Source organism: Capsicum annuum, chromosome 6, assembly GCF_002878395.1.
Source record: "Capsicum annuum cultivar UCD-10X-F1 chromosome 6, UCD10Xv1.1, whole genome shotgun sequence".
Classification (NCBI taxonomy): Eukaryota; Viridiplantae; Streptophyta; class Magnoliopsida; order Solanales; family Solanaceae; genus Capsicum; species Capsicum annuum.
In genome coordinates, this window is record NC_061116.1 from 209,244,898 (window position 1) to 209,255,444 (window position 10,547).

Here is a 10,547-nt window from a genome sequence, read left to right on the forward strand (position 1 = left end):
CTTGTAAGAAAAATATAAATAATCATAGATATACTTTTACTTTTCTTGAAAGGAAAATATATAATTTTTTCATATTTGGCTAAGCTCTGAAGACCCCCTTCTCATACCATAACACAATAGTATCCACAATTTAGTCGTTTAAGCGTATTGTTTAGAGGGAGATTTTCTCCTAATAGTTTTACATTTTCTTTAATATTAATTTTCACGTATAGGCCAATTGGCAAAAAAATATCAATAATATGTCTTTTTAATATATTTTTATTTGTCATCTGAATTATCACCCTTTTGATTTGCAAACTTTAATTTATGCTTCCGCATGACGCCCTCTCGATTTCAAACTCAACAAATCGACTTGGTCAAATAATCCACGATCGAATGGGCAAGATTCCTCCATCCGAGGAAATGAGATCTCTTGCGCTTTTCTTTAAATAATTTTCATGCAGGCGAATTCTAATTTATTGGGCACTGGGTGAGAACTAAAAAAATAAAAAAATAATCCAAGAAGTAGAAAACCCTAGCAAGCTAGGATTACCTGTTCTTTGAGATTGCACGAACCCTAGCTTATTTTAATATTTGATATTGAAAGCAGTGATTCAGTCATCCATTTTCATTTTTCCTTTCAACATATCTTTATCATGTGCAATTGAACTATTTTATTCAATATATATATATATATTGTTTTTTACTTAATTTTGTGGATACACTTTAATTTCAAGTTATACTCTCTCCGTTTCATAATAAATGAATTGTTGGATTTTGACACACATATTAAGAAAAATGCATCAAAGACATAAATTTAACATAATTTTTCATTTTTACCTTAAAAACAGAAAAAGGTGACCTTGATAATACCTTTTCAAAAGTTAATTAGTTGTCAAATCATAAGGGTAAATTTGAAAAAATATTCAATGATTCACTTATTTTGAAACACCAATAAATACCCAATAATTCATTTATTCCGAAACGGAGGGAGTATATGATTTCATCTAATGAGTATTTGATGAGTGTTCATAAAAGTTTGAAAATATATGCAGTTCTAAAAGTGGATCAGAAGCAGTACAACAACTACTTTCAGCTTTAGAAATAGTTTAGATCTGTTAGGAACCATTTTGGGTGCTGTTTGGTACATAGAAACATATTTTTCAATTTTCTCGTGTTTGATTTTTCAATATATTTTGAAAAATGTCTTTTTCAAAAAAAAAAAAGTTTGAGGAAAATAACTTATTAATAGTGAAAACAAGTTTCATAAGTAACATTACAAGTTCATTGTTTCCTTCCCACCCACTCCCTTGACCATCACCACCCTCGATCCCCCACCTCCGACCCATCTCAGCCTTATAGTATTTTGTTAGATTACATATAAATATCTTTGAGATAATTTTTGTTTACTTACTTATGGATTAACACTAGAAATTAAAATAAGTAGGAATCTACTTGTTTTTAAAGGCCGTACTAAACACACCCTTTAAGTCAATTTATTATTTTACATGTAACAAGAATTAATAGCTTAAGGAATAATAATTTTAGACGAGTTGAAGTGCTTAAATGTAATCACGTGAAATTAGGGAATCGGAATTATAATGTCAAAATGAGATAATTACTACTTAGTACAAATGTTAGACTATTGGGTCGAGATGGAGCTTTGTAGTAGAAGAGACTTAGTAGTTTTGCAGTCATGGTGATGGCCTAGTCAGTGGCGCGGATTCAAGATTTAGGAGCGTGGGTACTCAGGAGGTTCGAATACACATGCTGACGCACATAAAGCTTTAAAGTTTCACCTGAAAACTAAAGGGCCTATCTATTTTCTTGGTTTACTGGGTGTTTTTCTATGTCGTATACCAATTTTTATACATTTTTTTATATAATTATACCTAGTCCGCTCTAATTTAACAGATGTCCAATCACCTCAAAATTAGCTAGCCTTGGGTTCGCCCCTCAACCTAGTGATCAATGAAATAAAAGAGAATTACTAAGTCTCATGTTCAAAATTTTAGTACGTGGAGGCCAAAAAGAACAATAGGTGAATTTTTTCATTTGTTTAAATCTCGATGAACAGAGTCATTCGATACATGTACAGGTATCCAATAAAATATTCTAGTTATACAAGAACTAATTTGCATAATATTATACTCTCGTCATTTAAAAAAGAATGACCTATTTTGACTTGACACAAAGTTTAAGAAAATAAAGAAGACTTTTGAATCTTGTGGCCTTAAATTAAAGTTGTGTCAAATATATCAAAATGTCCTTTAATCTTGTGGTTCTAAACATGTCATGTGGAAAATTGAAATTAAAGTATTACTAAAAAAAGGAAAGAGGTCATTATTTTTAAAACGAACTAAAAGGGAAAATAAGTCATTCTTTTTTAAACAAACTAAAAAGAAAAGTAGGTGATTCTTTTTAAAACGGAGGAATTATATAATACTTAATTAAATAAATAAATAAAATAAAATAGTAGTACATACTAATAAACTTGTGGGGTTGTAGGAGTATAGTAGTATGCATGTAGTGTCACAATCAGCTCAAACAGTTATCTCAATCAACCATAAGTGTGTACTGACACTGGTTCCCCATCCCTAACGAAACAATAAGAAAAAGGAAGGTCAGACGTGATGAAGTCAATGATAAATGCCTCCTCTCAATAATGCATGCTTACTTTAGTAGGCGCCTCGGTTCTCGGAGTCAGAATTTCTATCCAGAGGGTTCAAAATATGAAGAAAAATTAACTGATCGGATTCCAATATTTAATATATTATACATTGAAAAATAATTTTAGTCATACATAAATAGTACAATATTCCATCAAAAGAAATTTGAATGAATCCCCTTGTCAAAGGCTGGTTCCACCTAGGGGTGGACGTTCGGTATTCGGTTCGATATTATTAGCAATGTTCGGGTTCGGTAATCGGTATTTGAACATAGATACCACATACCATATTTATAAATATCGGTTTGATAATTTGGTAATCGACAAATTAAACTCCGATTTGGTACGGTATTTGGTAATACCATATTAAAGTTGGAGATGTGCAAATGTACATTTAAATTAATATTTATAATAGAAACCCTATTTAGTATTATTTTTGTTGCTTTTTATGAATATATTATCAAGGTCTAAAAAATTCTTTGAGATGACTAATACTATTGTCTATTGGGTTGGGTCAGACACACATACACACACATATATATATATTCGTTATTCGATATTAGGTACCGAATACCAAACGTATTAATATCTTCTACCAAATTCAATCCCGAATATCGAAATGTTGAAATTTTACTCTCAAATATCATACCAAATACCGAATTACCGAATACCAATTACCAAATTTTTTTATTCGATCTGTTTGGTAATTCGATTTTCGGTATTTTATGCCCAACCCTAACTCCGCCCTTCGGCATGAATTGACTAATATTTGAAATTTGAAAATTGAAAAATAATAGTACTACTAGTATTTAGAAGTTAACGTTATGTTTGAATATGTTTGTTTTAAAAATAAAAAGTTGAATTGTTTTTTAGTGGGAACAAATTACCTTCAAAACTACCTAATATTATTCTAGCGTATCATAATCAGACTTTAGTTATTCTAAAAATTATTTTTGAAAAAAAAAATCATGATCAAACGGACAACTATTTAGCTAGTTTGAATGAGCAAAAAGTCATGGCCACTCCCTATAGCCAATTGCTAGTAAAATTCACAAATATTTTTCAGCTTTTATAATAAAAAAAAATAGTTATCGTTTTAAAGTTTCAGATATTACACACGAAATTTTCACTTATGAAATTTGAAACTTCGTGACAATTATGACTATTTTTTTAAAGACAAAGCTGAAAAATTGCAATGCTATTAGATGCCAACTTCTTCCTTATGCTCTTCTTTTTTCCATTTTACGAAAGAAACATTGATTTAAAAAAAAAAAAAAAAACTAGAGAAAAGGTTCGTCATTGCATTGTGGCTCTCGTTATGCATAGAGTTAGAGAAGGGCAACCCAAGTGGATGAATAGATTTTAATTAAACTTAGATAAATGGCCAATCGTAATTCGTAGTGAATGACTCAAAAGTTGCTTGGTAATTGATGTGTTTTATATTAGTCGGTCATTTTTCTTTTTACATGTATATTAAAAAATCATAAATAAGAAGGTGATTTTACTAATTCACCTCTTAAAATATTTTTTTGGGAATCTTACAAACAAGTGTGAACACTTTAAAAAAAAATTAATTGTAAATATAATGCGGAAAAAAATTATCTAATATTAGTAAAATGACCAACTAATATGGAACAAGGGAGTGAAGTTTTTCTAAGGATTGTCCTTATTGTAGGACAGTTTTCTAAAGTCCTTAAATATGATGGTCATCTTTAATTTTTGCATTTATTGGAGATTTAATAAAAATTTGTGGATTAAAATATTTAATTTTTCAAGCTTAATTCACTCGTATAAGTATAGATAATTAAGTTATGCTACACAAGTTGTATGTGTAGTATTTTCTTGAATTTGTTATAGTGTTCAGAAATTGAATATACTTTTTGGGACGTATAACTTTAGATAAAAAAATGTCATAGCTAATGCGGATGGTAGAGTATATGGGATCTATGTATTGTTTCTTTTTTTTCAAAAGAATATATACATTATGCCCATTTTCAAAATCGCACATATTAGTTGGAGCTCTAGTGCACGTGACTTTTTTTTTTTTAACATTATACCCTCTCATGTACATATAACATATTGTGCCTTTTATGATATAACTTGTGGAGTACATAATTTATGTCATGAAATAAATTATACTCCCTCAATTGCATTTCACCTGTCATTATTTCCTTTTCGATTCGTCCAAAACGGAATGTCATATTTTCTTATTTGGTAACTATTTAATGACATTATTTTCATTTTATTTTTTGTGAGTCCCACTTATTAAAAAAAAGACAATTAAAAAGTAAATACCCCATTAAAATAACTTTAAGAGGGACAATTTTATAACTTTATAAAGTCATCACTTATTTATTAAAATTCGTGCCCAGTCAAATGACGACACATAAAATAGGATGGAGATAGTATGTTATTTTAATATTAAAAACACAACTTGCTATGCTTTTTATGACGTAATTTGTGAGATATTATAATAAAAAATATATATATTTATGTTCTTAAAAAATATTTATTATTTGAATATCATATATTTTCAGTTACTATTTCATTACTTAAAATACTGAAGAACAAAAATTAAATACCACACAAAATAGAAATGTGCGAATGACCCATAACTAATTGCAAATGTTGACGAATTATCGTCGACAAAATGGGAACACTGGATAGCCATAAAGTTTGAACTTTATGATAAAATCGAATACTAGTAGTAAATAGTCAAACTTTTTTTTTTTTTTAATTCATCCCAAAATTATACATCCATATCCAATCATCAAAGGCATGTTATCTTCAACCTCTTTTGATTATCAAGTTGCACAAAAACACAATTTTTTATTTTATTTTTCATCCGGTATCCGATATTCATATTGAAACTCGATTAATTTAGATTCGCACCAGGTAGGACCCCATTCGGGGATAGCGCTTCCAACATAGTTTTCTCGATGCCCAGAGTCGAACCTTCAACCTCTAATTAAAGGTGGAGCAGCCTCATCCGCTACACCAGAACCCATATTAGTAAAAAACACAATTTTGACAATAAGAAAAGTGGTTTGTATTATATACCAATATAATATTGACACCTTGTTGGAATTAAATTCCTTTTTAGTGCATTTATAGCTTTCTGTTTATTTAATTAACTAATTTTTGTTGAGAAAATTAAGGTTGAAATTCATAGGACTATATTCCCCTGTTTCAATAATTTATTTGTGTTACTTTTCCTTTTTAATAATCCAGTTTCTAAAAATATATAGTATATTTTTTGAGTCATATATTTTCTTTTTTTGACAACTCTTTAGTAAATGACATTTTAACATATTTGATTTATCTTTAATTTTATACTACAAGATTCAATACACTTTTTAAATTTATATGCCAATATAATACCAAGTTTTATTTTATTACGACACTTTATTGGAATTAAATTCTTTTTTTAGTGTGTTTATAGCTTTCTGTTTATTTAATTAACTAATTTCTGTTGAGGAAATTAAGGTTGAAAATTGATAGGACTATATTCCCCTGTTTAAATAATTTATTTATGTTACTATTCTTTTTTAATAATTTGGTTTTCTAAATACTATGTGTAGTATTCCGTGTCTCGAGTCGGGGGTCTATCGGAAACTGTCTTTCTACTTCTTTAGAGGTAGAGGTATGGACTGTGTACATTTTACCCTCCCCAGATCCCACTATGTGGGAATACACTGAATTTGTTGTTGTTGTTGTTGTTGATTTTCTAAATACTAGATGTAGAAGCCCGCGCTAGCGCAGGCCCAATAATTGTACATAGCTATAATTTATAACCGTTAGTTATAGCTTCACAGTTGATAATTCAGAGCCGTTAAGTCAAGATTTCATATTTTTCTTAATCAATTATCACAATGTAGAGATTAAATGATAATATGAACAATCACTGTAATATGAATGGTAAGTTATCATGTAGGTAATCACTAATAGTTGAAAATATTCAGACTTGAATGGAAAGAAATGTCAAATTACCCTGTGGACAACAAATGATAGCAAATAACAACAAAAACATATGCAAGGTATTAGAGCAATACTATCTTCAAAGTTGTTGGTCTACATTAATATTCTTCACCATTTTTTTCGTTATCAACTCCTTCAGCACCACTTGCTCGTAGTCTTTTTCAAGTGCAAGTAAATCTTCAGGGGCTTCAGAAAACTCTACCTCTTCCATGCCTTCTCCAACATACCAGTGGACGAATGCCTTTTGAAGCCAGTTGGGCATTTGTTCAAATCTCAAAATCAAAAAAATAAAATCACACGGTTGCATCCACATTAAAAAATTTTCTGTACTCTGTTCAGATACAAGTAGCTCACGCTTGTTATTGGTGCAAAATCTTTACTAGTCAACAAATTGAATCGTCCACTACGTTAATACGCCATATATTTTCGATGCGTTGGATCACATTTAGCCATCATGCTTGAGTGCTCAAAAACTGCATTAATTATCTCAAGTACAGATAATTGCTCATGGTATGCGTTTTCAGCTGAGATGACAGGGGTATATGATAAAAGCATAATGGCTTTATTGTAAACATCACAACCATATCAATGTGTTCTAAAAGGGAATGGGTTGAAAGAACACTGTTATAAGGTTCTGCAACAGTAATGGATACCTAAAATTGAACAGACACAAATAATCTTGCTGTTACAAATAAGAGATGCATGGTTATATATGGTATTCACCTGGGGAGAAGAGTAGATAGTAAACACAATGTTGGACTTTTTATCATAATCAACAAATAAGCATTCCAGAACCAATACCACCGCCAATAGCATTAAAGACCAAGAATCATTGCAAAGCAGTGCAGTTATCAGCTAATTTTCTAATGCGATCAAGGAAAAGATAAACAATCTCTTTGCTAACATTATAATGTCCTTTGGCAAAATTATTAGCAGCATCGTTCTTTCTATAAATAAGTTGTTCAGGATAGAAAAGCTGATGATAGACGGCATTTCTAACTTCATCAATAACAGTTGGTTCAAGATCAACAAATATAGTTGTTGGTACATGCTTTCCAGCACCAGTTTCGACATACATGGTGTATTCCAAGGTCGTAAATGATTCATGATCGTGAATGGGGTGGTAAAACTGAGGTGGCGGACTTTCTATATATATCCAAAGTTTAATATAATTCATATGTCACGCGAACATACTAAACAATAGCTCCTAAAAATCTCTCAACATCTTTAATTGTAACATTCTACATACATTTTTATGATTACAAAATTAAAGGACATTTTGGTATATTTATATATCTTTAGTTTAAGATTTTCAAATTCAAAAACTCCTTTACTTTCTTAAGATTTTGTATCTGCAGCATGCTAACATTACCTAAGCTCATTTTGAACCTCCTCTATTGTTGATCTTCGCGGAGAAGTTGTATTACCAATAGCAACTCCCATGGAATCAGCCTCAAAATCGATTATAGGATCAGATTCCGCACCACATCAATGTATGCGCACCTTAAAAACTGAAGGATCTTGCCCACCATCAATACAAGACTTGATCAAATTCCTTAGACAAAACAATACTTAGAAGTCATGCATGAGCTAAAACACCAACAAGTAGTAACAATTGATATTAGCACATAGAGACAAAAGAAGAGGTATACCCCTTTCATGGATATGATAAGGACTTGCATAAAAAATATCTCTGGGTGAGAAGTCAGACATATTGCTCTATTTTCGATCAACTTGTACTGCAAAATAACAAAACAACAGTATCAGGTAGCGAAACAACTTCCAGAAAGCCACATAATTAATATTAAAGACCAATTTTTGGGGAGCAACAGTGTTAAAACTAAATTTATTTTTAGCCCAGTTAGATCAGATATATAAAGCTTTAAAGTTGTATAAGCTAAAAAAATTGAGGTCGCCTGGTACTTAACATTTAATCTGATGTTCTTATATGTTGAGAGTTTGTTTAAACAATGGCAACATACCAAGTGTTATCTAATATGAGGGATATGGAAAAGGTAGGATGTATGCAGACCTTACCTGTGTAGTAGAAAGCTTGTTTGCTTAGTTTCCCTGTATCAATCTACTTTTCTACGATGCTGAAATATAGAAAAAGTTTTCAAAAATAAGAATTGAAGTAATTACAGTAACAAGCAATACTGATCAATGGGAAAAAGTAAATTCATCATATGTTTATCAAGATATTCATATAACACAGATAAAGAGATGCAGTTGATAAAAGAGTACTATGTTGGTTTCATCAACCACATAACTATATGATCATTATACACATAATGTACAATTTGTAGGAGCATGAGTTTCTAGCCTTCCTTATACACATAGTAATATGAAGAATTGGTGCTCCATAGAGAAGATTCAACTGCAAACCTCCTACATAATTGGCTAATCTGAAGGTTGAAGAAACATATGCTCTTTCTTTTCAATGTGTTTGTTGTAAGAAAAGGAAAAAGATACCACTTAGCCAATATTTACTAATGATTTCTAGTGGTATAGACATACATTTTGCACAAAACAATGTCCAAAATCTTGAATAGTTACAGTTGTGCCTGAGCAATTCTTATTTTGAAACTAAATTATTGATGTGAATAGATTATCAATTGCCACCGAAATATAGTGAATCACATCAAAATAACATGGTGTTAATCTTACAAAACTTCCTGGATGGCTACAAAAGCCATCGACCAAGTGATATGTTTGACAAAACTCATGTTTTTATCTAAGAAATAAGAATCAAGAAAACATTCAGAAAGTTCATCAATAAAAAACAATCAGAGATTACCGTTCATTGTGATTAATTTAATCTGTTTGAATTGCTTCGCATATGCAAATTGATTTTCTAGTGAAGTCAACTATTTTTCCCCTTTGCCAAAAGTTAATAACCTGTAAACCGAACAAAAATAAAAAATACGGCTAAGATAAATTTGTAAGTAGTACGAATATCTTTGTTAAAAAAAAATAAAGATTAAGCAGTAATTAATATCCAATTAGCTAAAGAGAGAACTATTAAACTACCATACCCCAAAAATAAAAAAGGAAAAAAGTAGATAACAGATTCCATAACAACAAAAATATAAAATTCATAGAACAAAAATATCAAGGTAACAATCAAGTTAAGAATCAAGCAACTGTAAGAAGAAATTGAGAACAATACAATTGTAAAAAGAGAAAGAGACGATGGACAAAGTGGACATAGATGTCAAAACTTGTTGGTAACAATGACAAGCCCCGCTTCATGTGCGTTCTTATCTCAAGCAGCATAGTCGACAAATGTTAAGACACGTGTAAACTTGTACAAATGTCATCTAATAGTTAAGAATACAGTAGCTAGTGAAAGGACTGAAATGCCCCTTACCACTAAGCTGGCAGGACGACCATGAGGTGATAATTAATTATATTTTAAATATTTTTAGATATTTTAAGTTGTTAGCTATTGTAATTTATAATAGTTTTTGACATTGTAATTTACTATTTTAAGTTGTTAGCCATTATAATTTATAACTCTCCTTGTCCAAAGTTTTGTAGCATTGATAGTCTATTATATTTTTAGAATAATTTAAGTTTTTAATTACTGAAATTTATAATATTGTTTCTTCTATTTCAATTTAAGTGACACTGATATAATTTCAAGAGTCAATCAAATATCACGATTGAAGTCCCAAAGTAGACACAACTTAAATGACTCATAATAACTTATTAGAAGCAATACAATAAAATTACTATAAAAAATAATTGTGAAAAAAATTAAGCGGGCCTCATATAAGATGTCAAGTTAATTTAAAATATCAATAATTAATTTATCTTTTTTTATTAAATATTTTTTTAATATTTAGATGAATCATAATAATTAATTAGGGATAAAATAGTAAAATTACGGTTGAAACAACTGAAGCAAACATGTCATAAA

The 10,547-nt window shown here is 30.0% G+C and overlaps 1 pseudogene; it reads right to left on the reverse strand.

Annotated features, from left to right (window-relative positions):
- Positions 1–7,033: 7,033 nt before the first annotated feature.
- LOC107855358 lies at positions 7,034–7,777 on the reverse strand (annotated as a pseudogene).
- Between the last annotated feature and the right edge of the window lie 2,770 nt (positions 7,778–10,547).